Genomic DNA, 26,998 nt, shown 5'->3' with positions numbered 1-26,998 from the left:
CCACAGCTTGGCACATTTCCCAGAAAGCACAGTGCATCCTATCCATGCTCTGCCCACCATAGCATGGATAAGGAAGGACATTTATACCCATTAATAGTTTCAGATGAATTTCCAACCAAATTTTATAACAGTCCAGAAAGAACTACATTTCATATTATCTTGAAGGTTTGATCTTAGAAAGGATCGGCTATCTTTCAGAGGGTTTTGAAAAATGTGTGCTGCTTTTCAAAAGACGTCACCACCACCTTTGATCTTTGGAGTCTTTTCTTATTTCTATTGGAGGTGAGAGTAAGGTGATATAAAATCTCTTAGGAAGGAATCTCTAGGTTGTAAAATATCCACACTATAAAGACATTTGGTGTCAAGGTATCAAGTGAATAGGGTGAACCATGGTTGACTCCAGTCCAATGCCAAGATGTGAAACAAAAATAATACGCTAATAAGTGAGTATGTGTGTATTTTTAAGTTTGATATGTTATCTGTGAGTTGTACTTTATGCCGCTTCTAGAGTCATTTATCCTATGAGTAGCAATTTAGTAAAATACATAACAGCAATTATAATACCTCAATATAAATACCACAAAGAAGAAAATTCCAAAGCCAATTTTGGTAAAGAGAATTCTAAGATGACCCCAACACACTCTCATAGAATCCTTGATCTCACACTTTGAGTATCAGTAGGAGCTAGAACTTGCTTCTAACCAGTGAAAATAACAAAAGTGGTGGAATAATTCCTCACTTGAGAAATCTACACCATGTGCCAAAGGTGATAAGAGGTCATAGCTGTGATGTCATGATTTTATACAAGATCTGACTTGTCATACCAAAGCAAGCAGAGTAGAGGGAAGAGAAAGGGGGAGGGAGAAGAGGAAGGGATGCAGAGGGCTGGGGACTGAATTAGAACAAAGAATATCCCATGCTTTGATAATTAGTCAAATGATTACTATTGTTATGTTTAACTAAATAGAACCAATAAAAGAGAGAAAGGAAGAGATTGACTTTCCTATTGGCTTTGAAAAGTTTTCACATGGCTGCCAGGAGGTAATATGACAGGAGCTGGGAGTGACCTGCGGGAAATGAGTAGGTGGCCAAACAGAGAGCCAGCAAGAAAGCTCGGATGAGTCTTAAACTACCAGAAACTGAATTATTCCAAAAAAAAAAAAAATTAAACTTACAAAAGGGCCTAAGCTCCACCTAAAACTTGGTGGTCACTTAGATCACACCCTGTGAAACCTGAGAAGACCTAGCTAAGCTGTGTCTGATAGATTTATGATAATTTGTTATCCAGCATAGAAAAATAAAACTTAAAAGATTTTTTTTTCCCTGAAATCATAGGGTCTGCATTTCAATTTTTTGCAAAAGCATATTTTCTCAATAATGGAGCAGAACCTTAATGAAAAAGAATCTTCAGTGGGAGGAAGACCCATGAAACACGTTGTTTTTTTCCTGAATTAAGTGGACACAAGCATGTCCAGGACATTTTGTCAAAGTGGAGCATAAGTATTTTTCTTCAGATATTTAAAAGTTATAAAAGTGAAATAATTTTCATATTAAGTATACAGACAAGTATTTAGTAAGAAATCATGAGTCACACAAATGTACCATCAAGGAGGTCATTCTCTTGTTGAAAGTTAAAAAATATGACATTAACCAAGTAGCTTGGTTATAGTCTGATTATAGTTCTTTGTGCTCATCTTGACACGTGTTTGTGCATGTGTTTATGTGTCTCCAGGTGTGTCTGCAAGTTTCTCTGTCCATAGCTATGTGTATATGTGTGCATGTGTATACACATCTGTGTGTTGTACCTATGTGTATCTGGGTCTATGTATGTCTATGTGCATCTGACTGTGTTAATACCTTTTTGTGTGTTTGTATCTGTGAATATGTGTTGTGAAAGTGTAAGTATGTATCTCGTCAGTGACAGCATGTGTGTGTGTGTGTCTCTATGTGTGTTTGTTTATGTGTGTAAATGTCTGTGTTGGTGTGTCTGCCTGTGTGAGAAACTTGGAGAAGATGGAGAAAAAAAACCAATGAAGCCCTTCAAAGGCCTTTGCAAGTGTAACAAGGAACAGAGAGAAAAAAAAAAAACAAACAAACAATAAAAAGCATCAATTTTGGACTCTGGAGTCTAGTTTTAGTTTTAACTCTGTGATATATTAGTTCAATGACTTTGGTAACCTGCTTCAGTCCTGAACTTTGGGTTTCTCATAATAAAATAAGAATCACATCCTAAGAACTTTAACTAGCCCACTGGCAGGATAGTTTAGAAAACTGTTTGGCTCTCTGTAATAAAACTGGATATACTCATGCCCTGTGACCCAGCAATTCCTTTCGTAGGTATCTATAACCAATTCCAAAGTGTTCAAATATTAACGAAAGGCATGCATTAGACTATTATGGCAGCACTAGGCCAAAACTTGAACTACCCTAATGTCTATCAACAACAAATAAACAAATAATCTGTGGTATACATATTTAATAGAGTATTATACAGAAGCAATCTGTTGCTTACAAAAATACAGGAGAATCTCACAAATGTAATGTGAACAAAAGAAGCCAGGTACATATGAGTTATATAAAGTACATAAATAAGGAAACCTAAGAAATCTGAATCTACACTCTTAGAACCCAGGATTGTGTTATTCTTGACAAGAAAGCCCTGTGGAGGGTTCATGTGATGTGAGAGGTGTCATCAGATTTCTCATTCTGAGTCCTGGTTACCTGTGTGATCAATTTATATAATCTCATGGAGTTGCACACTTTTTATATGTGTACTTCTCCTGTTAGAATATTGGACATTGGGTTCCTGAAGATGGCGGCGAGGGGAGTGCATTGCCCCCGTGTGCTGCTTCACTGTGTGGGAGTATGACAAGTCAGGACAGCTAAAGGATATCTTGTTAGGAATTTCCAGCAATAGTGGGGTGCTCCGGAACCTGGAGGAAGGATTTCCATCCCACGAGGATCAGCTACGGGGACTCAAACGCGAGAGGTTTGTCGCACGGAGGGTAACACTGCTTATTCAGCAAATCGCCCCGCGGCTAGAATCTGCAGCGTGCGCTGGGATAGAGACGCAGGGTTACAGCGCTGCAGTTTCTGCCAGCCGCGCAAGCACCATACTCAGGGCTGAATTCTGGGTTCGAGACGGGGGAAGGAAGCGGTCCATCTCGGTTCTCCACACCGGTCAGACCACAGAGGAGGCCAGCAGCCACCATGTTGGTAAACTGACGTCACCACCCCTGTTTTTGACTGACCGCAGCTCATTCAGCCATAGAACAGGTAATTTCAGGCTGCAATTCGCCTGCGGCTTGCAGACAGATTGCTAGGGCTCAGCGCCTGGGTGCTTCTTAGAACCTGATCTTATCAGAGTGAATACCGAGCGCGGGGCGGCCGAGTTCCGGCTCCTGGAACTGAGCCCGCGGGGACTGCTTCTTGGAGCTTACATTTATAGGAGCTTACACCGAGCACGGAGTGGCCGAGTTCCGGCTCCCGGAACTTCCCTGGCCCGGGGCTAGGAGCCCGCGGAAACTGCTTCTCGGACCGGGTCCTGCTGAGGGCCAGTCAGGACTCACCCGGTGCTTTGGTTGCCCGGCAAGTGGAATGAAATGCTGCCATTCGCATAGGATACCAACATGGCAGAGATCTGACGTCTGCAGAAAGCGGCGGAGGAGGGAACTTCATCAATACCAGTGGTGACATAAGCACTTGGTCTCCTGGTAGGGGGGGTGAGGCACAGTCACCCGAGTCTCCTCAATTTGTCGTCGAGCCAGAGGGAAGGAGCCAGGCCGCCGCCAACGCCCGGAGCAGGCCCAGCGGCTCGCCAGCGTGGTGACCGCGTGACCCCAATTGGAGAGGGGGCGGAGCGGAGCCGCCACCCGCAACCGCAAGGTGGGCAGACCCGCGACCCAGTGGTACATGGGCGTGGTAGGAGGGGCAGGGCAGAGCCGCGGTTCGCGCTTGCAAGGTAAACAGACCTGTGTCAGCCTGGCGGGTCAGGCCCAGTGGCCTGCCAGTGTAGTACACACGTCACCCCAACTGGAGTAGGGGCAGAGCAGATCCTTCTCCCACGCCCGGATCAGGCCCTGCCGGTGTGGTGGTCACGTGACCCCAATTGGAGTGGGGGCGGAGCGGAACCACCACCCGTGCCCGCAGGGTGAGCAGACCAGTGATCAACCTGCAGATCAGGCCAAGGGGTCCGCAGGCGTGGTAGGAGGGGCAGGGCAGATCCGCCGCCTGCGCCTCCAAGGTAGGCAGACCTACAACAGACCGGCGGATCAGGCCCAGGAGCCTGCCGGCGTGGTACAAACACCACCCTAATTGGAGTAGTGGCAGAGCAGAGTCGCCGCCCGTGCCAGGAACAGGCCCAGCGTCCTGCAGGCGGGGTAGCCACGACACCCTAATTGGAGTAGGGGCAGAGCAGAGCCTCCACCCGTGCCCGAAAGGTGGGCAGATCTGCGACTGACCAGCGGGACAGGCCCAGTGGCCTGCCGGTACGACAGACACGTCACCCCATTTGCAGTAGGGGCAGAGTAGAGCTGCCGCCCGTGCCTGCAGGGTAGGCAAACCTGCAACCGACCGGCGGATCAGGCCCGGTGGCCTGCCGGCGTGGTACACTCGTCACCCCAATTGGAGTAGGGGCAGAACAGAGCCGCCGCCAGCTCCCAGAACAGGCCCAGTGACCTGCCGGCGTGGTAGCCACGACACCCCAATTGGAATAAGGAGAGAGCAGAGCCGCCGCCCGCACCTGCAGGAAAGATACGCAAGCAGTATGAAAAGACAAGGAAAGAAAGGACCACAAGCAATGCAGGTCAACGCAACTTTAGAAGAGGTAACAGCTGCAGCAGATGGAATGTCAGATAAAGAATTCAGGATATACATGCTTCAGATGATCTGGAGTATCAAGGAAGACATTAAACAGCAAAATCAGACAATGAAAGATCACTTTGACAACGAATTACGCAAACAAATCCAGGAAGCAAAGGATCAACTATACAGGGAGATAGAGGTTATAAAAAACAAACAAACAGAAATCCTAGAAATGCAGGAAGCAATAAACCAACTTAAAAACTCAATGGAGAATACTACCAGCAGAGTAGAACACTTAGAAGATAGAACATCAGACAATGAAGACAAAGTATTTCAACTGGAAAAGAACATAGACAGCTCAGCAAGACTGTTAAGAAACCATGAGCAGAACATACAAGAAATATGGGATAACATTAAGAGACCAAACTTAAGAGTCATTGGGATACAGGAAGGTACAGAGCTCCAAACCAAAGGAATGAGAAGTCTATTCAATGAAATAATACAAGAAAACTTCCCAGACTTGAAGAATGAGACAGAACCCCAAATCCTAGAAGCCTACAGGACGCCGAATGTGCAAAATCATAAGAGATCCACACCTAGACACATTATAATGAAGATGCCCAACATACAGAATAAGGAGAGAATTTTAAAAGCTACAAGAGAAAGGAAGCAGATTACATTTAGGGGTAAGCCAATCAGGATAACAGCTGATCTTTCAACACAGACTCTGAAAGCTAGAAGATCCTGGAATAACATATTTCAAACACTGAAAGAAAATGGGTTCCAACCAAGAATTGTGTTTCCAGTGAAATTAAGCTTCAGGATGGAGGATGAAATTAAAACCTTCCACGATAAACAAAAGTTTAAAGAATTCGCAGCTAGAAAACCATCTCTTCAAAACATCCTCGCCAAAGCATTACAGGAAGAGGAAATGGAAAATAACAATGAAAACCAACAGTGGGAGGTAGGACAGTAAAGGGGGGGGAATAATCAAAGAGGAAAACAAACCATGTTTAGTAACAGAAATAAACAAATATGGCTGGAAGAACAACCCATATCTCAATAATAACCCTAAATGTTAATGGCTTAAAATCACCAATTAAGAGACACAGGCTAGTAGAATGGATCACAAAACAAGACCCAACAATATGCTGCCTACAGGAGACGCATTTGATAGGAAAAGACATACATAGGCTGAAGGTGAAAGGTTGGGAAAAATCATATCACTCATATGGACTTCGGAAACAAGCAGGAGTGTCCATACTCATATCAAATAAAATAGATTTCAAGCCAAAGTTAATCAAAAGAGATAAAGAGGGACACTTCATACTGCTTAAGGGAACCATACACCAACAAGACATAACAATCATAAATATTTATGCCCCAAACAATGGTGCAGCTATGTTCATCAAACAAACTCTTCTCAAGTTCAAGAGTCTAATAGATCACCATACCATAATCATGGGAGACTTCAACACACCTCTCTCGCCACTGGACAGATCTTCCAAACAAAAGTTGAATAAGGAAACTATAGAACTCAATAACACTATTAATAACCTAGACCTAATTGACATATATAGAATATACCACCCAACATCAAGCAGTTACACTTTTTTCTCAGCAGCACATGGATCCTTCTCAAAAATAGATCATATATTATGTCACAGGGCAACTCTTAGACAATATAAAGGAGTAGAGATAATACCATGCATCTTATCTGATCATAATGGAATGAAACTGAAAATCAATGATAAAAGAAGGAAGGAAAAAGGATACATCACTTGGAGAATGAACAATAGGTTACTGAATGATCAATGGGTTATAGAAGACATCAAGAAGGAAATTAAAAAATTCTTAGAGATAAATGAAAACACAGACACAACATATCGGAATCTATGGGACACATTGAAAGCAGTTCTAAGAGGAAAATTCATTGCTTGGAGTTCATTCCTTAAAAAAAGAAAAAAACCAACAAATAAATTATCTCATACTTCATCTCAAAATCCTTGAAGAAGAAGAGCAAAACAACAGCAAAAGAAGTAGAAGGCAAGAAATAATTAAAATCAGAGCTGAAATTAATGAAATCGAAACAAAAGAAACAATTGAAAAAATTGACAAAACTAAAAGTTGGTTCTTTGAAAAAATAAACAAAATTGACAGACCCTTAGCCATGCTAGCAAAGAGAAGAAGAGAGAGAACTCAAATTACTAGCATACGGGATGAAAAAGGCAATATCACAACAGACACTTCAGAAATACAGAAGATAATCAAAAACTATTTTGAATCCTTATACTCCAACAAATTAGAAGATAGTGAAGGCATAGATAAATTTCTTAAGTCATATGATCTGCCCAGATTGAGTCAGGAGGATATAGAAAACCTAAACAGACCAATATCAATTGAGGAAATAGAAGAAACCATAAAAAGACTACCAACTAAGAAAAGCCCAGGTCCGGAAGGGTATACAGCAGAATTTTACAAAACCTTTAAAGAAGAACTAATACCAATACTTTTCAAGCTACTTCAGGAAATAGAAAAGGAGGGAGAACTTCCAAATTCATTCTATGAGGCCAACATCACCCTGATACCTAAACCAGACAAAGACACTTCAAAGAAAGAAAACTACAGACCAATATCTCTAATGAACCTAGATGCAAAAATCCTCAATAAAATTCTGGCGAATCGGATACAAAAACATATCAAAAAAATTGTACACCATGATCAAGTAGGATTCATCCCAGGGATGCAAGGCTGGTTCAATATACGGAAATCAATAAATGTTATTCACCACATCAATAGACTTAAAAATAAGAACCATATGATCATCTCGATAGATGCGGAAAAAGCATTTGACAAAGTACAGCATCCCTTTATGTTCAAAACTCTAGAAAAACTAGGGATAACAGGAACATACCTCAATATTGTAAAAGCAATCTATGCTAAGGCTCAGGCTAGCATCATTCTGAATGGAGAAAAACTGAAGGCATTCCCTCTAAAATCTGGAACTAGACAGGGATGCCCTCTCTCTCCACTTCTGTTCAACATAGTTCTCGAAACACTGGCCAGAGCAATTAGACAGACGAAAGAAATTAAAGGCATCAAAATAGGAAAAGAAGAACTTAAATTATCACTATTTGCAGATCACATGATTCTATACCTAGCAGACCCAAAAGGCTCTACAAAGAAACTATTAGAGCTAATAAATGAATTCAGCAAAGTGGCAGGATATAAAATCAACACGCATAAATCAAAGGCATTCCTGTATATCAGCGACAAATCCTCTGAAATGGAAATGAGGACAACCACTCCATTCAAAATATCTTCAAAAAAAATAAAATACTTGGGAATCAACCTAACAAAAGAGGTGAAAGACATATACAATGAAAACTACAGAACCCTAAAGAGAGAAATTGAAGAAGATCTTAGAAGATGGAAAAATATACCCTGTTCATGGATAGGCAGAACTAACATCATCAAAATGGCGATATTACCAAAAGTTCTCTATAGGTTTAATGCAATGCCAATCAAAATCCCAACGGCATTTCTTGTAGAAATAGAGAAAGCAATCATGAAATTCATATGGAAAAATAAAAGACCCAGAATAGCAAAAACAATGCTAAGCAGGAAGTGTGAATCAGGCGGTATAGTGATACCAGACTTCAAACTATACTACAGAGCAATAGTAACAAAAACAGCATGGTACTGGTACCAAAACAGGCGGGTGGACCAATGGTACAGAATAGAGGACACAGAAACCAATCCACAAAACTACAACTATCTTATATTTGATAAAGCGGCTAAAAGCATGCAATGGAGGAAGGATAGCATCTTCAACAAATGGTGCTGGGAAAACTGGAAATCCATATGCAACAAAATGAAACTGAATCCCTTTCTCTCGCCATGCACAAAAGTGAATTCAAAATGGATCAAGGAGCTTGATATCAAATCAGAGACGCGCCATCTGATAGAAGAAAAAGTTGGCTACCATCTACAGTCGGTGGGGTCGGGCTCCAAATTCCTCAATAGGACACCCATAGCACAAAAGTTAATAACTAGAATCAACAAATGGGACTTACTCAAACTAAAAAGTTTTTTCTCAGCAAAAGAAACAATACGAGAGGTAAATAGGGAGCCTACACCCTGGGAACAAATCTTTACTCCTCACACTTCAGATAGAGCCCTAATATCCAGAGTATACAAAGAACTCAAAATATTAGACAATAAGAAAACAAACAACCCAATCAACAAATGGGCCAAGGACCTGAACAGACACTTCTCAGAGGAGGACATACAGTCAATCAACAAGTACATGAAAAAATGCTCAACATCTCTAGCTGTCAGAGAAATGCAAATCAAAACCACCCTAAGATACCATCTCACTCCAGTAAGATTGGCAGCCATTAGGAAGTCAAACAACAACAAGTGCTGGCGAGGATGTGGGGAAAAGGGTACACTTGTACATTGCTGGTGGGACTGCAGATTGGTGCAGCCAATTTGGAAAGCAGTATGGAGATTTCTTGGAAAGCTGGGAATGGAGCCACCATTTGACCCAGCTATTCCCCTTCTTGGTCTATTCCCTAAAGACCTAAAAAGAGCATGCTACAGGGACACTGCTACATCGATGTTCATAGCAGCACAGTTCACAATAGCAAGACTGTGGAACCAACCTAGATGCCCTTCAATAGACGAATGGATAAAAAAAATGTGGCATTTATACACAATGGAGTATTACTCTGCATTAAAAAATGACAAAATCATAGAATTTACTGGGAAATGGATGGCATTAGAGCAGATTATTCTAAGTGAAGCTAGCCAATCCCTAAAAAACAAATGCCAAATGTCTTCTTTGATATAAGGAGAGTAACTAAGAACAGTGTAGGGACGAAGAACAGGAGAAGAAGATTAACATTTAACAGGGATGAGAGGTGGGAGGGAAAGGGAGAGAGAAGGAAAATTGCATGGTAATGGAAGGAGACCCTCAGGGTTATACAGTGGAGGAGGTAGAGATAGAGGGGGGGAGGGGAGGGGAGAGGTGGGGAGGGGGGAGGGTGGAGGATGGGAAAGGCAGTGGAGCACAACAGACACTAGTATGGCAATTTGTAAATCAATGGATGTGTAACTGATGTGATTCTGCAATCTGGGTATGGGGTGAAGGTGGGAGTTCATAACCCACTTGAATCAAAGTGTGGAATATGATATGTCAAGAAATTTGTAATGTTTTGAACAACCCACAATAAAAAATTAAAAAAAAAAAAAGAATATTGGACATTGATACATTCTAAAAGCATAGTGTCAAACAACTATGATGATCTAGTTAGGATGGTATACATGACCATGACTCTACAAAGTTCAGCACGGCAGTTCTATGAGAAAACTTTTTTCAAACTGTGAACAATGACCACTAGTCAGTCATAAAATCAACTTATGGATTCTGACGTATATTAAGTAAGTGAAAGAGAACAGAACAGAAAATATCACAGTGGATCTGAGGGTGTAGCTCAGTAGTAAAATACTTAAGTGCTTGCTTAGCATGCACAAAGTTCTTTGTTTGATCCCCAGAACTGAGAGAGAGAGAGAGAGAGAGAGAGAGAGAGAGAGAGAGAGGGAGAGAGAGAGACAGGGGGGAAGAGAGAGAGAACATGCATTACATACAAAGATCATTTTGTGATAAAGACATACATATATGTGTTACATGGTTTGATATGTAAAATATACATTGTATTAAGCATCTCTGTTAAAAAGCATAAATGTTACTGCCATGTAGGGTCCCTGATATGCATTCACACAGCCTGTCCCTGCAGAATGACTCACTGAAGCAGTGAGCAGGTTTGATTTCACCTAGTGACATGAAGAAGCATTTCAACAGGGGAACTGTAAAGTACAATTAAATCATTACAAGCTTATATTCATAAGTAAGAGCAGCCACTGGTCACTCCTGGCCATTTGCCAGAAGACCTGGGGCTGTGCATACAGTGTGGGGCCTGCAGGCTATGGATTCTTTCCATAGTCAGGAGAGCTATGGTCTTCCAAGTGAAGTTCTTCAAAGTGCACAGACTTCGTCTCAACCAATTTCCTCAGGAACACTAGAGCAGATGCAGCAAGTGGTAGCACTGTGCTTGGGTGAAGATGTGGAATGGAAAATATTGTTCATTTGCATATTCTCAAAATAATGGGATGAAGATAATAATTAATAGCTATATTTATACCCCTTGATTTAATTAATTCCAGCTAAGATGATTGTAAACATGTGATTTTATGTTTGGGTAAATGTGTCAACGAGAAAATTAGTCACGAATACAGACACTGAGCAAAAATTAAAAGGCCACCCACAAAAGCCGGGGGACTAGATAGCTCTTGGTTTTCTACTTCGGGACAGATTTCACCCACAGAAATCACTAGCACTGTTTTATGACAGTAAGGGTTCTGGAGAAGTGGTGGGGAGAACAGTACACACAAAATTAAGAGTGAGTAAAGGGTAGGATGAGGTTAATGTTGGAGCCTGTTCCAAATTCAGATGATTGCAGCTTTAGAAAAGCAGGCGTTTGAGGTGGGGTCATTTCACAGCAGACCTACACACCTTAACATCTTTCCCAAGGAAAGGAAATTTGAAATAAGAATACCAGTGAGGAAATAGGATTAGAGATGAAACCTGCCTTATTTAGAGACAGAGATTACTCCAACACTCTGTTTTTTCAAAACCAAATGGGAATCAAATGGTGGAGAAGGGCTGTTCAGAGGGACAAATGTGCAATTTTATTAAAAGTCTAATTTAATTTTTTTTCATTGGGCATAGTTATGAGATACAGTGTGATAAATTGATGCATGTATAATTGATGGGATCAGCATTTCTGTCTCCTTAAACATTTATTATTTCTTGTGCTAAGAAGCTTCAAATTCCTCTTTTCCAGCTTTTTATAAAATATATAATAAGTTATTGTAGACTACAGTCACTGTACTGTGCTATAGAACACTGGAGCTTATTATTCCTGTCTAATGGCATTTTAGTACCTGTTACTCAACCATGTTCTATTTTCTTTATACTTCCTAAGCTCTAGCAATCACTATTCCACTCTCTGCTTCTGTGAAATCAACTCCTTTTAGAGTCCACATGTGAGTGAGAACGTGCAGTATTTCTTTTTCTGTGCCTGACTTATTTCATTTAACACAATGTCTTCCAGATCTATCCATGATACTGAATATGACAGAATTTCATTCTTTTTATGGCTGAATAATATTCCATGGTACAGAGGAAGAACTTATGTATGGTTGGTGGGAATGTAAATTAATACGGCCATTGTGGAAAAGAGTAAGGGGGTCTCTCAAAAACTAAAAATTTAACTACCATATGATTCAGCTACTTCACTCCTGGGTATTTATTTAAAGGAAAGTAAAACTATATGAAATAGATATCCACATGTTCATGATTCTTACACAGTATACACAAAAGCTAAGCTATGTAATCATTTGTGGCATCCTATGACAAACGAATGAAAAATAACTTAAATTTTTGAGAAGCCATTTATGGACTGATCTGGCCCAAAATACAAAGAAATGGCGTTCCAGGTAGGAATATCCACTGACCAAAGTTACACAGGTGGTTGGAACTGACTAAAGAGAGGCACATTCAGATTTGCTCCAGTCCTGACGCCTCAGGTCAGTGAGCTCCCTTGGCCTCTGTGTAGGTAGAGATCCTGAAAATCTTCCCCGTGAGCTGGGGGCCTTCCCTTGGGCTGGTGAAAGCTGGGAGCACACAGGACAGAAGTTCCCTGCCTTCAACTCTTCAATTGCCAAGTGCTCCTGTCCTGGGAAGGGTCAGGTGGAAAAGAGAAACTTCATATCAGAGATAACGATCATCGCCCTAATTAAGGCCACTGTCTCATGTGGTGACTGCAAACACAGCTTCAAAGGCTCCACATCAGGGAGAAATCTGACTGGGAAAGGAGAGGCACAGGGAATCCTTTACGTAACCAAGAATGAAGGAGAATCTTTAATTTTCTGTTAATTACATCTTTTAAGTCTATAATTTCTGAGTAGGGGAGATAGGGCCAAATCAAATCAGCGCTGCTGCCCGACACAGCAGTTCCATTTTAATTAACAGCCACCACCTTCAGATTACCTCTAGTAAGGGTAGAGACTGGAGTTACCCGGAGCCTCCGTCTTTACTTGAGCTTTTCCCTTTTAATTGTTGCCTGAGCAGTTCTCACCCTTGACTTTAATGAAATAACTTTGCAGTGCAGCATTTTAATTCATAATAGCTACAGAAACAAAGGAGAATGCACTCTTCTGAATCGCGCACATGCGCGCATAGACACACACACACACACAAACACAAATACACATATATCTATTCATAGACATGCACAGGTATGTATTAGCATCTAAAATATATGCAATATTTAGACTTTTTTTTGGAATAGGATGAGCTATGAATAGGATGACAGTATTCTGAAAGAGTTCATAGATACTGTTAACTGGCTCATTTTCCAGTAAAAATGTGAACAATCCACAGAAAATAAAGTCAGTATTATTCTATGTGGATGAAATTCTGGCCCAGGCAGAAGTGCAAAGCATTCATACATGGATAGTGGCACAGATTAACTCATCATGAGATCATGTGTTAATCAAGAAAACATGAATCAAACATTAATGAACCCTGAGGAAGGAAAAAGATGAAACTCATAAAGTTATTCTGGCTTTATTGAAATCCTAAATTTTCAAATATGGAATTATATTAGTGTATATAGTATATTAATGGGTACTCTATGGGATATTAACTAAACTATTCTTTTACTTGTATTTCTTACTTCCTTATGACTTAAAAGATATAAGTAAAAAAGTAATGTGGTACATTTATAGTAGGAGGCTAAATAAATGTGAGTGGGGGTTAACCTCATCAAGGATGTGGCTCAAAATATAGAGGTGGGGGAAAAAAAAGACTATATAAAATTCTTCCTAGCCAGGTGCAGTGGCATTCACCTATAATCCTACATACTTCAAAGGTTAAGGCAGGAGGATCAGTAGTTTGAGGCCAGTCAAACATTAAAAAATAGGAAAAAAAGGGGGATGGTATAGCAGTTGGGATGTAGTTCAGTGGTTAAGTGCCCCTGGGCTCAATTTCCAGTACTGGAAAGAAAAAAATTCTGCCTCCAGGATGAATTCTTATTGTATATTAAATTTTTGATGTGAAAATATTTGTAGGGTGGGGAGGAAAATCAAATTTAAAGTATAGAGATGACCTGAGACACATTTATTTACTTACTTCCCCAGTTTCACCACACAGGTTTGGTTTAGTAGACATATAAACACGGGGTATATAGAATTCACCTGTATTTTCACATATTATTGGTATAATATTTTGAATTGATAAAGGCTGCTCAATATGTTATTTTTTAGTTGGAATAAACAATGCATATGTTTGTCAGTTCAGATTCTATTTATGTTTCTGTTTGTGAAGATCTATGATTTGATAACTATTATGGATCTGATCTTACTCTAAGACTCTTGGCCAACTCTGCTGTCCCATTTTTAAAAAGAGGATATAAAATGCAGTATCACTTATAAAATCTCCATTTCACACCATCTTCTTATGGGCACCAATTATGTTTTCAACCAACCCCTGACCAGCATTGGTGAGCTGCATTACTCAAAATATTAATTTGAAACCTTTCTCCTTGTTCTTCCCTTTTGCAGATGTGAGCTAATATTAGACTTAGTTATGAGATGTATTTAATTTCTTTTGTGTAAAGGAAACCATGGTGATACTAGCAAGGCTTTACAATAATATAACACAGAGAGTTATCCCAGATGAAGTCTGAATTTGCAGAATTATTACAGAGTCCCATTTTGGCAGTGGGTAGTAATAGTGCCAGAATGCTACATAAAGGTCTCTCCACGTGACTGCACTTCTGCTTATGGATATTTGTGTACTTCCTCTTGTAAACCCAACACACAAATATAAACCATTAAAAGAATGTAAAAACAGTTTAGCCAATGAGTCATCACACAACCCCTGCTTTGTTCCAGTGTAATCATAGCTGCACATTAATTTGGAGGCTAACTATGCCCCTTTGGTAAACACAAAGGCAAAGGACCTTGTGCACCCAAGGAGATGCTTTAAAGGGCTCACTCAGTGAAAACATCTGCAGAGACTATTTTAAATCAGGGCCTCCAAATTACATCTTCAGGAAGAGTACGCTACTCCTTGCAGTAAACTAAAGTTTCACAGTGAAGTTACATTCAGAGGGGAAGAGGAAAAAAAAATAAACAAAACACAAAAGACAGAAATAACCAGAAAAGAAAGGACAAAGGGATGAAAGGAAAGGTGATAAAGAATGCAAGACATTCCACACCTATCTCTGGAGTCCAAGGAAAGCAAATGCTACCATCTCCAAAGTTAGATAGCTGCTATGAGAAATCCAAGCTATGTTGTAAACTTTTTGTTGTTGCTGTTGTAAAGAAATTAGAAATCCAACCTATAAGGAGAGAGAAGAACTGTCCACCAAGTGGGAGTTTCCCTGGGATTTTATATTTCTTCCTCCAGAAATTTCAGGCTCACCTTATCTTCCCAACACACAAGTAACAAAGTGAGAGCATTTCTCTTTGGGATGTGAGAGATACAGTCCAAAGTCAAGATTGCAAACTTTGGGTCAGGGGAGGGGGGTGTCTATAAACCAAAGCAGACTGTTCCTGCAGGACTTCTCAGAGCTTTTCACATGCTAATGAACATCACCATTTCCAATGTGAGGGAGGCATATTATATGTAGTGGGAAAGTAGATCAAGGCTTTCTTTAACCAGAGCAAATACACTGAGAGAAATCATGCCCCCTAAAACTGATTCTGGAAAAGACTGAATCAGACTTTTTTTTTCTTTCAGTTTTTATGTATCAGGTAAAATCATAACTTAAGAAATCTTAAAACAAAAATTTCAAACATATTGAATATGAGGTCAAGAAATTTTAAATTTAACTGCGGTCTGTCAATTTCTATATCCTCCTCTGCCTGTTTTTTATTTTAATTTGTTATATATGACGGCAGAATTCATTACAATTCATATTAAACATATAGAGCACAATTTTTCATATCTCTGGTTGAACACAAAGTAGAGTCACACCATTTGTGTCTTCATACATGTACTTAGGGTAATGATACCTATGTCATTCCACCATCATTTTTTACCCTCATGTCCCCTCCTGTCCCACACCTTTGCCCTATCTAGAGTTCCTCTAATCATCCCATGCTCTCCCTCCCAACCCCATTATGAAACAGCCTCCTTATATCAGAGAAAACATGCAGCCTTTGGTTTTGTGGGATTGGCTAACTTCACTTAGCATTATATTCTCCAACTCCATCCATTTACCTGTAAATGCCATGATTTTATTCTCTTTTATTGCTGAGTAATATTCCATTGTGTGTATATACACATTTTTTTCATCCATTCATCTACTGAAGGGCATATAGGTTGGTTCCACAGTTTAGCTATTGTGAATTGTGCTGTTATAAATATTGATGTGGCTGAGTCCCTGTAGCATGCTGTTTTTAAGTCCTTTGGTTATAGAATGAGAGTGGGATAGCTGGGTCAAATAGTGGTTCCATTCCCAGCTTTTCAAGGAACCTCCTGCTGCTTTCCATATTGGTCGCACCAATTTGCAATCCGACCAGCATTTATGTATAAATGTGCCTTTTCCCCTGCATCCTCACCAACAATTATTGTTGTCTATGTTCTTAATACCTGCCATTCTGACTGGAGTTGAGATAAAATCTTAGAGTAGTTTTGATTTGCATTTCTCTAATTTCTAGAGATGTTGAACATTTTTTCATATATTTGTTGCTTGATTGTACATTATCTTCTGAGAGGTGTCTGTTCAGGTACTTGGACCATTTATTGATTGGGCTATTTAGTTTTTTGTGTGTGTGTTTAGCTTTTTGAACTCTTTATATACTCTAGAGATTAGTGCTCTACCTGATGCACAAGTGGTAAAAATTTGTTCCCAAGATGTCGGCTCTCTATTCACCTCACTGATTGTTTCTTTTACTGAGAAAAAGCTTTTTAGTTTGAATCCATCCCATTTATTGATTCTTGATTTTAATTCTTGTGCTAAAGAATTATTATTAAGGAAGTTGGGGCCTAATCCGACATGATGGAGATTTGAGCCTACTTTCTCTTCTAATAGGCCCTGGGTCTCTGGTTTAATTCCTAGGTCCTTGATCCACTTTTTTTTTTTTTTTTTTAATTTTTTATTGTTGGCTGTTCAAAACATTACATAGTTCTTGATATATCATATTTCACAATTTGATTCAAGTGGGTTATGAGCTCCCATTTTTACCCCATATACAGATTGCAGAATCACATCAGTTGCACATCCATTGATTTACATATTGCCATACTAGTGTCTGTTGTATTCTGCTGCCTTTCCTATCCTCTACTATCCCCCCTCCCCTCCCCTCCCCTCCCCTCTTCTCTCTCTGCCCCCTCTACTGACATTCGTTTGTCCCCCTTGTATTATTTTTCCCCTTCCCCTCACTTCCTCTTGTATGTACTTTTGTATAACTCTGAGGGTCTCCTTCCATTTCCATGCATTTTCCCTTCTCTCTCCCTTTCCCTCCCACCTCTCATCCCTGTTTAATGTTAATCTTCTTCTCATGCTCTTCGACCCTACTCTGTTCTTAGTTACTCTCCTTATATCAAAGAAGACATTTGGCATTTGTTTTTTTAGGGATTGGCTAGCTTCACTTAGCATAATCTGCTCTAATGCCATCCATTTCCCTGTAAATTCTATGATTTTGTCATTTTTTAATGCAGAGTAATACTCCATTGTGTATAAATGCCACATTTTTTTTATCCATTCATCCATTGAAGGGCATCTAGGTTGGTTCCACAGTCTAGCTATTGTGAATTGTGCTGCTATGAACATCGATGTAGCAGTGTCCCTGTAGCATGCTCTTTTTAGGTCTTTAGGGAATAGACCGAGAAGGGGAATAGCTGGGTCAAATGGTGGCTCCATTCCCAGCTTTCCAAGAAATCTCCATACTGCTTTCCAAATTGGCTGCACCAATTTGCAGTCCCACCAGCAATGTACAAGTGTACCCTTTTCCCCACATCCTCGCCAGCACTTGTTGTTGTTTGACTTCATAATGGCTGCCAATCTAACTGGAGTGAGATGGTATCTTAGGGTGGTTTTGATTTGCATTTCTCTGACTGCTAGAGATGGTGAGCATTTTTTCATGTACTTGTTGATTGATTGTATGTCCTCCTCTGAGAAGTGTCTGTTCAGGTCCTTGGCCCATTTGTTGATTGGGTTGTTTGTTCTCTTATTGTCTAATTTTTTGAGTTCTTTGTATACTCTGGATATTAGGGCTCTATCTGAAGTGTGAGGAGTAAAGATTTGTTCCCAGGATGTAGGCTCTCTATTTACCTCTCTTATTATATCTTTTGCTGAGAAAAAACTTTTAATTTGAGTAAGTCCCATTTGTTGATTCTAGTTATTAACTTTTGTGCTATGGGTGTCCTATTGAGGAATTTGGAGCCCGACCCCACAGTATGTAGATCGTAGCCAACTTTTTCTTCCATCAGACGGCGTGTCTCTGATTTGATATCAAGCTCCTTGATCCATTTTGAATTCACTTTTGTGCATGGTGAGAGAAAGGGATTCAGTTTCATTTTGTTGCATATGGATTTCCAGTTTTCCCAGCACCATTTGTTGAAGATGCTATCCTTCCTCCATTGCATGCTTTTAGCCCCTTTATCAAATATAAGGTAGTTGTAGTTTTGTGGATTGGTTTCTGTGTCCTCTATTCTGTACCATTGGTCCACCCGCCTGTTTTGGTAGCAGTACCATGCTGTTTTTGTTACTATTGCTCTGTAGTATAGTTTGAAGTCTGGTATCGCTATACCGCCTGATTCACACTTCCTGCTTAGCATTGTTTTTGCTATTCTGGGTCTTTTATTTTTCCATATGAATTTCATGATTGCTTTCTCTATTTCTACAAGAAATGCCGTTGGGATTTTGATTGGCATTGCATTAAACCTATAGAGAACTTTTGGTAATATCGCCATTTTGATGATGTTAGTTCTGCCTATCCATGAACAGGGTATATTTTTCCATCTTCTAAGATCTTCTTCTATTTCTCTCTTTAGGGTTCTGTAGTTTTCATTGTATAAGTCTTTCACCTCTTTTGTTAGGTTGATTCCCAAGTATTTTATTATTTTTTTTGAAGATATTGTGAATGGAGTGGTTGTCCTCATTTCCATTTCAGAGGATTTGTCGCTGATATACAGGAATGCCTTTGATTTATGCGTGTTGATTTTATATCCTGCCACTTTGCTGAATTAATTTATTAGCTCTAATAGTTTCTTTGTAGACCCTTTTGGGTCTGCTAGGTATAGAATCATGTCATCTGCAAATAGTGATAATTTAAGTTCTTCTTCTCCTATTTTGATGCCTTTAATTTCTTTCGTCTGTCTAATTGCTCTGGCCAGTGTTTCGAGAACTATGTTGAACAGAAGTGGTGAGAGAGGGCACTTGATCCACTTTGAGTTGACTTTTGTGCATGGTCAGAGATAGGGTTTCCAATTTTCAAGCACCATTTGTTGAAGAGGCTATTTTTTCTCCAATGTATGTTTTTGGTGCCTTTGTCTAATATGAGATAATTGTAATTATGTGAGTTAGTCTCTGTATCCTCTATTCTGTATCATTGGTCTACCAGTCTGTCAGTCTGTTTTGGTGACAATACCATCCTGTTTTTGTTACTATTGCTCTGTAGTTTAGTTTAAGGTCTGGTATAGTGATGCCACCTGCTTTGCTCTTCTTGCTAAGGATTGCTTTAGGTATTCTGGGTCTCTTGTTTTTCCAGAAGAATTTCATGACTGCTTTTTCCATTTCTATGAGGAATGCCATTGGAATTTTGATTGGAATTGCATCAAATCTGTATAGTGCTTTACGTAGTATGGTCATTTTGACAATATTAATTCTGCCTATCCAAGAACAAGGGAGATTTTTCCATCTTCTAAGGTCTTCTTTAATTTCTCTCTTTAGTGTTCTGTAGTTTTTGTTGTAGAGGTCTTTCACCTCTTTCGTTAGGTTGATTTCCAAGTATTTTATTTTATTTTTTTTTGAGGCTAATGTAAATGGGGTAGTTTCCCTTGTTTCCTTTCCAGAGGTGATTCAGACATTTTAGATAAGATATCTAACAATATTTTATATTTAATAGAGCAGAATGTTTTTAAAAGTCATTACTAATAAACTTGTGAGAAATTTATTTAAGAATTACTTTAGGAATGGATTTTTGTATTGTGGGTAGAGATTAATAATTTTAACAAACAAATTGATTAGAAACTGCTTCTTACTACCTTTAAGTTTGGCCTTTCTGCATGTTGGTATTATTTACTAATACACCAAATAAAATCATGCAAGAATTCAGCATTAACTTGGCTTTAAAAAAATTAAGATATTAGATCTTTGAGCGTCAGGTGAGAATTTGTAAATAAAAACACCAGCAATAACTGGAACCCATGTGGATCGAGACTGATGGGGGTAGGGAACTGATGGTGTTTGCTAGACTTACTATTTACATTAGGCAATATATTAAAGTCATCTCCACTGTGCTTGACACATGATAAGCATCCAATGGTAGTAGCTATTTTCACATGCTGTTGACATTGTTATTTTATATACAACAGAAAAAATGAGATATTTATGAGCATGAAAGAAACCTCTAGAAGAAAGAAGACAAAACCAAGTGATGATTTCCGACAGAGTGATCCTCAAGTACAGAGGACAGAATGAGTTTGTTCTTGAACTAATTTAATCTAATCAATCCATTCCCTATTCTAGTCTAATGACCAGAGGTAGCTCAGTATTTGGATGGTCTAATTCAGCTGACATCACCAGCAGGTCCACAGACTTACCCAATTATTTTTCTATACCATCATGTACCAAAATGTTGGCCTGGACATCTATTTCCCCACAATCCAGACATTTCTCCTCCTACTAACCAGCCAAGTGATACTAAATACATCAAATAAATTAATTAATAAAAAATATGTCTTACCATCTACATGGGTTTTAATGTGTCCCCTCCAAACTTTATGTCAAAACTTAATCCCTGTTGTAATGTTATAAGGTATTAAGTGGTATTAAGGGGATGGGGACTTTGGGGAAGTAATTACAAATAGTGCTTTATAAGAGGGTAATAGTGTAGAGGTTCATACTCTTCCCCTTTTCTTGTCTCTTTTAAGACCTCTCTTAAATTGGGAGGCATGGAAATATTATAATTAAAAGCCCAGGTCCTGGAGGTGGAGAACCCTAAAGTTCAGGGTCCTTTAAATTAATAGCCCAATCCCCCCCAACAAACAAGGAACACTGACATCTATCCTAAAGTGTTGATGGAAAGATTAATAGAAGATGCATGCATGGAGTTAGCACGATTCCCGGCATAGAGTTGATGTGAAGTAAATGTTAGATGCTGTCAACCTTAAGAACCCACTGACCAGAGGTTCCACTGGAATGATTGGCAACTTGAAGCATGTGCAGAATACAAATTATAAATCGATTATTTCACTCACAAAAGATTATTTTGCAGAAGTATAATGTAAACCTATTTTATTTGGTTGTCCTGAATCATTGAAACAATATTCATTGATTTAAATGAAACTGAAAATCAGGAGTCACTTTAGCAAGTAGAAGCCACATTCATAGTTATTTTATCCCAATATAACTGATTTATCTAAGAGACTCCCTCTCAAAGTTATTACTCAAGTCTGTGAGAAGGTGATGATCATCTACAATTCATGATGATTTAAGGAGACTGGACTTCAATCTGTGTGAATACACATGTGCCTGTATGTGTGTGTGTGTGTTTGCATGTGTGTATGTTGCCCTGCATGGAACAATTTTTTTTTCCCTGAAGTAGCCATAGGAAGAGGTGTGTGTGTGTGTGTGTGTGTGTGTGTGAATTTTCTTCCTACCCTATATCCATAACAGCAGCTTAATATTTACACAAAGGAAAAAGTACAAGAGCAATAACAATAACCAATGGATTTTTTATTGCATTATAGCTTATAAAATATTTTCCCACTCATTATCTCACTTGATCCTCCCAGAGGACAGTTCAAATAATTGTAAGTAATATTTCCATTTCAAAGTAGAAGGAACTGAGATCAGATGTCTTAATTAAAGTCACAGAACTACTCTTTGATACAGGTGGTACTAAATCTGTCATTTTCAACTTCAAATATCCTTTACATTATACCTTGCTATAATAATTAGGTAAAAGCTAGATGGACAGATTAATTACCTAGGATATAGTTAGAAAGAGAAACTGCATTAATGCATCCACTCTACCATTTACATGTAAAATAATTTCTATGAATCTGTTTTCAAAACACTCCATCTTTTCCATCTTGAGTACCAATATCATATACCAGAGGTTGCATAATATTTGATTGTGCTAAACTTATCTGATGCTTATCTGATGAAACAAGAAATTTAATGTCCCTGGAAAATTTACCATTAAATGAAAATTCACAGCATTGTCTAGCTAATCCAAGTGTCTTTACACTTTGTAGACAAATAGTTGGTTTGCTGTCTTACTCAACATCCAGGCTGCCCACTGAATGAGGAAAGTCAAATTGGCTCATCTCTGGGAAATTCTCCACTTAGCCATTCACAGCTGAATTCTTCTATCCTGATGAAACACCCAGGCTAACAGGCCACAGAGAGAAACATTAGAACCCCATTATTCAGAGGGTTCTCATCTCATTTTACTAGCTTCAGACTTGAAACCATACTGTCCTCTACAGAGTGACGGCAGTTTTTTGCCATCTGGGCACAATATTCTGAACCTTTAAGGTGGCCACAAATATTATTAACTACAAAGCTGGCTTGTCCTAGATAAACTCACAGAAACAAAGCAATCTCAAAGAAACATAGACTCTCTTAAACCCTCTGGAACATAAGAAATGACCAAATTTATTCACATTCAAAGTGTAGACTGACATATTTGAGAATGTCAAGTGGTGTAATAAGACCAGACCTTGATGATGAAAATAGAAAACAGAGTGACATTGCATAGTTAAGGAACTTAAATAACTTAGATTGTCATCTTTGCTATAATGTAAGTTCACTGAGTGCAGAACCAATGTGTTTTGTCATCAGCATCCAGAATGTCTCCTGGCACTTGGTAGATATATAATAAACTTTAAAAAATAACTGTATGAATAAATAAGTGGAGAACTGAGAGACAAATACTTCCATGCATGATACTCAAGCAGGGAGAACAGCATGATTAGATTGGTCTTTTAAAAGACAACTTGCATCCTTCTGTGATTACTTCCTTTCATTTTTATGAGGATTCTTTTTGTCTCTCTTTTTCTGGTACTAGGAATTAAACCCAAGGGTTTTGTTAATTAAACTGAGCTACATACCCAGCATTTTTTTTTTTTTTTTTTGAGACAGGGTATCATTAAGTTGCTGAGGCTAGCTTTGAACTTGTGATCCTCCTACTTCACCATCCCAATTAGCTAGGATTATAGGTATGTGCCCCTGCTGTAAAAGTAGTTTTTGATAATATAAATTGTAAGTGTGTGCCCCAGTACAAGTAGTTTTTGATAATATAAATTTATTACTTAATATAAGCCTTCCAGTTTCTACTCTTCTCCTGCCATAATTTTTTCTCAACAATAAAAAGACTTACCTAACATACAAGTTACATCAGAACCTCTTCCAGTCAAAACCCACCATTGGCTTCCCATCTCACTTAGATAAAAATCTGAAGTTCCTCCAGTGTCCCAAAGTGCTTTGCAGCATTTCTATCCCCAATTTTCTTTATTTTCTTCCCTGATTGCCCTCCCTCCCCCTTTCCCTTCCAGACACACAGGAACCCTGATACTCAATGCATAATCCAGGCACACTCCTCCCTAACCTCCTCTTTATCCTCTCTACCATATCCACAGACTCACCTCTTTCTGTTTTATGTTCAAATGTCACTTTCTCATAATGACTCCCCTAAACAACTTACTGAAAATTTCTTACTGTTTCCATTCTCCCTTACCCAACTCTGCTTTTTCTTGTCATTTAGCCATTCTCTATAATTTACCTTTATTTGTGTTTATTTTCCATTTTTCCTCACTTAACAAGAACACATTATTGTTGTCCATTGATATGCCCAAATGTTTATGTCTCAAATTAGCCCAGCACATATTAGGTGCTTTATAGATGGTTGCTGAATTGCACTGAATGTTGAACTATTTGAATAAAGATTTAAGTTTTGATAAATATAAAGCAGAACGGGTGCATGTGACTGACCTAGTTTACAAAGTGATTCTCGGAAATGAATAATAAAAGTGAAAAATCCTCACAAGAGTATAAGATTGAATATGCTTATAAGGTTATTTATTACTGACATCACAAAGAGCATGAGTCAAATAGGCCACCAGTTCATCTTTTTGCCATCTGGATGTTGTACTCCCCAAGGACAGGGAAGAAAACAGGAGAGTAAAGTCAGGTTCTGAAAACGCAAATCCATTTGCTTGGTAAACACAGATAGACAGATGGATAAGTTGCGGCCATTCTGCTCACCTAAGCTAGATATAAATAAGAAGAATCAGAAATGTGGATGCAGGAAGATACAATGGCACCCAATGTCAGTGTGTAAAACTGCAGCTGCTGCCAACCGATGCACATGACATACACAGGTGCATTTGGAAAGTTGCATCTGGGATTACTTATTCCATTCTACAACTGCTTATATGGCCTTCTACAAATATCAAAATGTACCATGTGATTTATGTTTGCCCTCCTCCCCACCCCTTCTACTCTCCAACTTCTCCACCCTGGTAGAACAAGGGATTGTAGTACAAAATAAATGGCCTCCTTTGCCCTCTAGTTCGAGATCTTCTTCATCCCAGGAAGAGACTGGAGGTAGGGAGCAAGATAAAGGCAAGTCAATTATTCCCCCGGTTCCCTCCATGTGGGATCTGCTGGACTCTGTGACTTTCAATTAAGCACCTTTGCTTTTAAGGTGACTTCTGCCTGATTCCTTCCTTCTGACTCCTGGCATCCTACCCTTCTCTCTGTCTCTCAGGCCTATGAGTAGTGATCACCCTTCCCTTCCTAGCTGCAGGGTAGTTACTGTCTCCTCTGTAGTTCACCAAACCACCCACACTTTAAAAAAAAAAAATCCTTTATTGAACTTCATTTTGATTATTCTAATTTGAAAGTGCCAATCATTAAGGTCTTACTAAAACAAATTTTTTTTAATTTATATCAGTAAAAAAATAATATCCACCACCCAGGGTCATAGTGACCTGTAAACAGCAAAATCTTTATAAAATACTCAGCATAGCATAGTAGCTGTCCTGGGAAAAATTCAAATTATCAGAGTTTTTTTTTTTTTTTGCCTGCTTTGCTTGCAACGTATCACAGAGCACTCTAAACTTCTTATTTGTTTTCCTCTCCAAGGACTGAGTGCTCCACAAGGCCAGGGTTACAGGCTCAAAGATCAAGACTTGTGCAACCAGCAGAAAACCTGCAAATGTCAGTTAAATGATCACTGAGGGAATGTGGCAGCAAATACAGGCCTCCAGAACAAGCATGCCCAGGTCAGCAACAGCACGAGAATTTATAATTTGAAGATGAAGATGTTAGAATTAGTTATAGGGCTGAAGAGTAAAGGCAACTTTGATCTTTCTAGTCATTTTTGGTTAGTAACATGTTTGAGAATCTTCGTGTGTGTGTGTGTGTGTGTGTGTATGTACAAACATAGTAATAGGTAGATGGATGTACGGATAGATAGGTAGACACATGGATGGAGAAAGACAGAGGGGGTCCTACTCTAGTTACTTGACACAATTTTCTTAAGAATGATAACCTGGAAATGAACAGTAACTGAATAGAGGGTTCCACCAATCCATTATCAGTTGACTAATACTGGGGAACACAACTATTAAAGGGGTGATTAGACTAAAAGAAAAGTGCATATAATTTTTAAAATCTAATAGTGAAAATCCGACTTTTTATTTATGGTCCAAATAACATAATTACCAAATCTGTTAAGGCATTATTTCTAAAGAAATTTTAACTGCTTAAACATCATGCATTAAAGCACAAACCTATTCACATTTGCACATATGAGAAAATTAAAAGACAGATTTTTCTTTCAAGTTGAAAATAAGATAGCTGATGGTGACCTCAGCAATTTCCATTTCCATTTAGATGCAGACATGCATATTATGAAAAACTCTCCCTCTGGAGATCCACTGGTCTGTAGTAAAAAGGGGGCATTTGTTGAGTGGGAGGGATTCTGGCATAACAACCAGCAGTCTGTTCTGCATGTCAGGAACCAATTCAATAGAACTGGTGGACTACGTAACAGCATGTTTCTGGGGATGATTTCCTGTTGGACTACAGCCAGCCCCCAATTTTATCTCATCTCCCCGTTGGTTTCCTCTTTATTCTTACCTAGAGCAGCTCTCCCTTTTGTGTCTGCACCTCTGCTGACCAACAGGTGTGCCATCGTCAGTGATGGTTCCTTTGTTGAATTTTCTGACTGCAAACTGGTGTTTGCCTGCCTGTGAGAGTGAGTGCATGTATCTGCGAGTTTGCGGCAGAACTAAAGTACATATGGGTGTGTATTTTGTAGTATAATTTACATCCTATCATTTTTATTTGCACTTTTTATAAAGTCCCTGCACATTTTCATTCTGTAACTTCAATAACCAAAGAACTGGGTTGGATTAAAGACAGGCAGCATTTTGTCTCTGAATGTGTCCACAAGCAGCACAGAAAATCCATCAACGACCCTACTAGATATATGATGTATAGTTTTGTACCCTAGCAGGAACTTACATGAGGTGAACATGGACTTGGGTTTGAGATCTCTTTCTGACATTAACCTCTGGGTGGACTTGGAAAAATCACTCGTTCTCTCTCAAACAATCCCTTTAAAAAAAAACATATGTCATATAATTAGTTAGCTCATAGTATTATTGGGGGGAATATGATATGTTTGGTATGCTGAGGACATAGTATGTAAGAGAATAGAATGAAAAAGAAAAGGAGGGAAAAAAAACAACAAAACAATGATCCATCAGAATAGCCAAATCTGGGAAGAGGCTAAGGATAAACAAAGGGACTAGGGGAGTAGAAAAGGGGTGGGAGGTAGAGCTTCCGGCTATTCAATGGGGGTACCATTAAAGGAA

General features: G+C 39.0%; 1 protein-coding gene across 1 annotated transcript in view; it reads right to left on the bottom strand.

Moving 5' to 3' along the window:
* Lrrc4c (leucine rich repeat containing 4C) overlaps positions 1-26,312 on the bottom strand; it is a 64,168-nt gene extending 37,856 nt beyond the window's left edge. Inside the window, exon 1 of the mRNA XM_071617103.1 lies at positions 26,259-26,312. The gene's annotated coding sequence lies outside the window, so the exon portion shown is untranslated. The remainder of the gene's footprint in view (positions 1-26,258) is intronic.
* Between the last annotated feature and the right edge of the window lie 686 nt (positions 26,313-26,998).

This window comes from Marmota flaviventris, chromosome 9 (assembly GCF_047511675.1).
Source record: "Marmota flaviventris isolate mMarFla1 chromosome 9, mMarFla1.hap1, whole genome shotgun sequence".
Taxonomy (NCBI): Eukaryota; Metazoa; Chordata; class Mammalia; order Rodentia; family Sciuridae; genus Marmota; species Marmota flaviventris.
The sequence above is the reverse complement of the archived record's forward strand: the minus strand, read 5'-3'. Positions and strand labels throughout refer to the sequence as shown.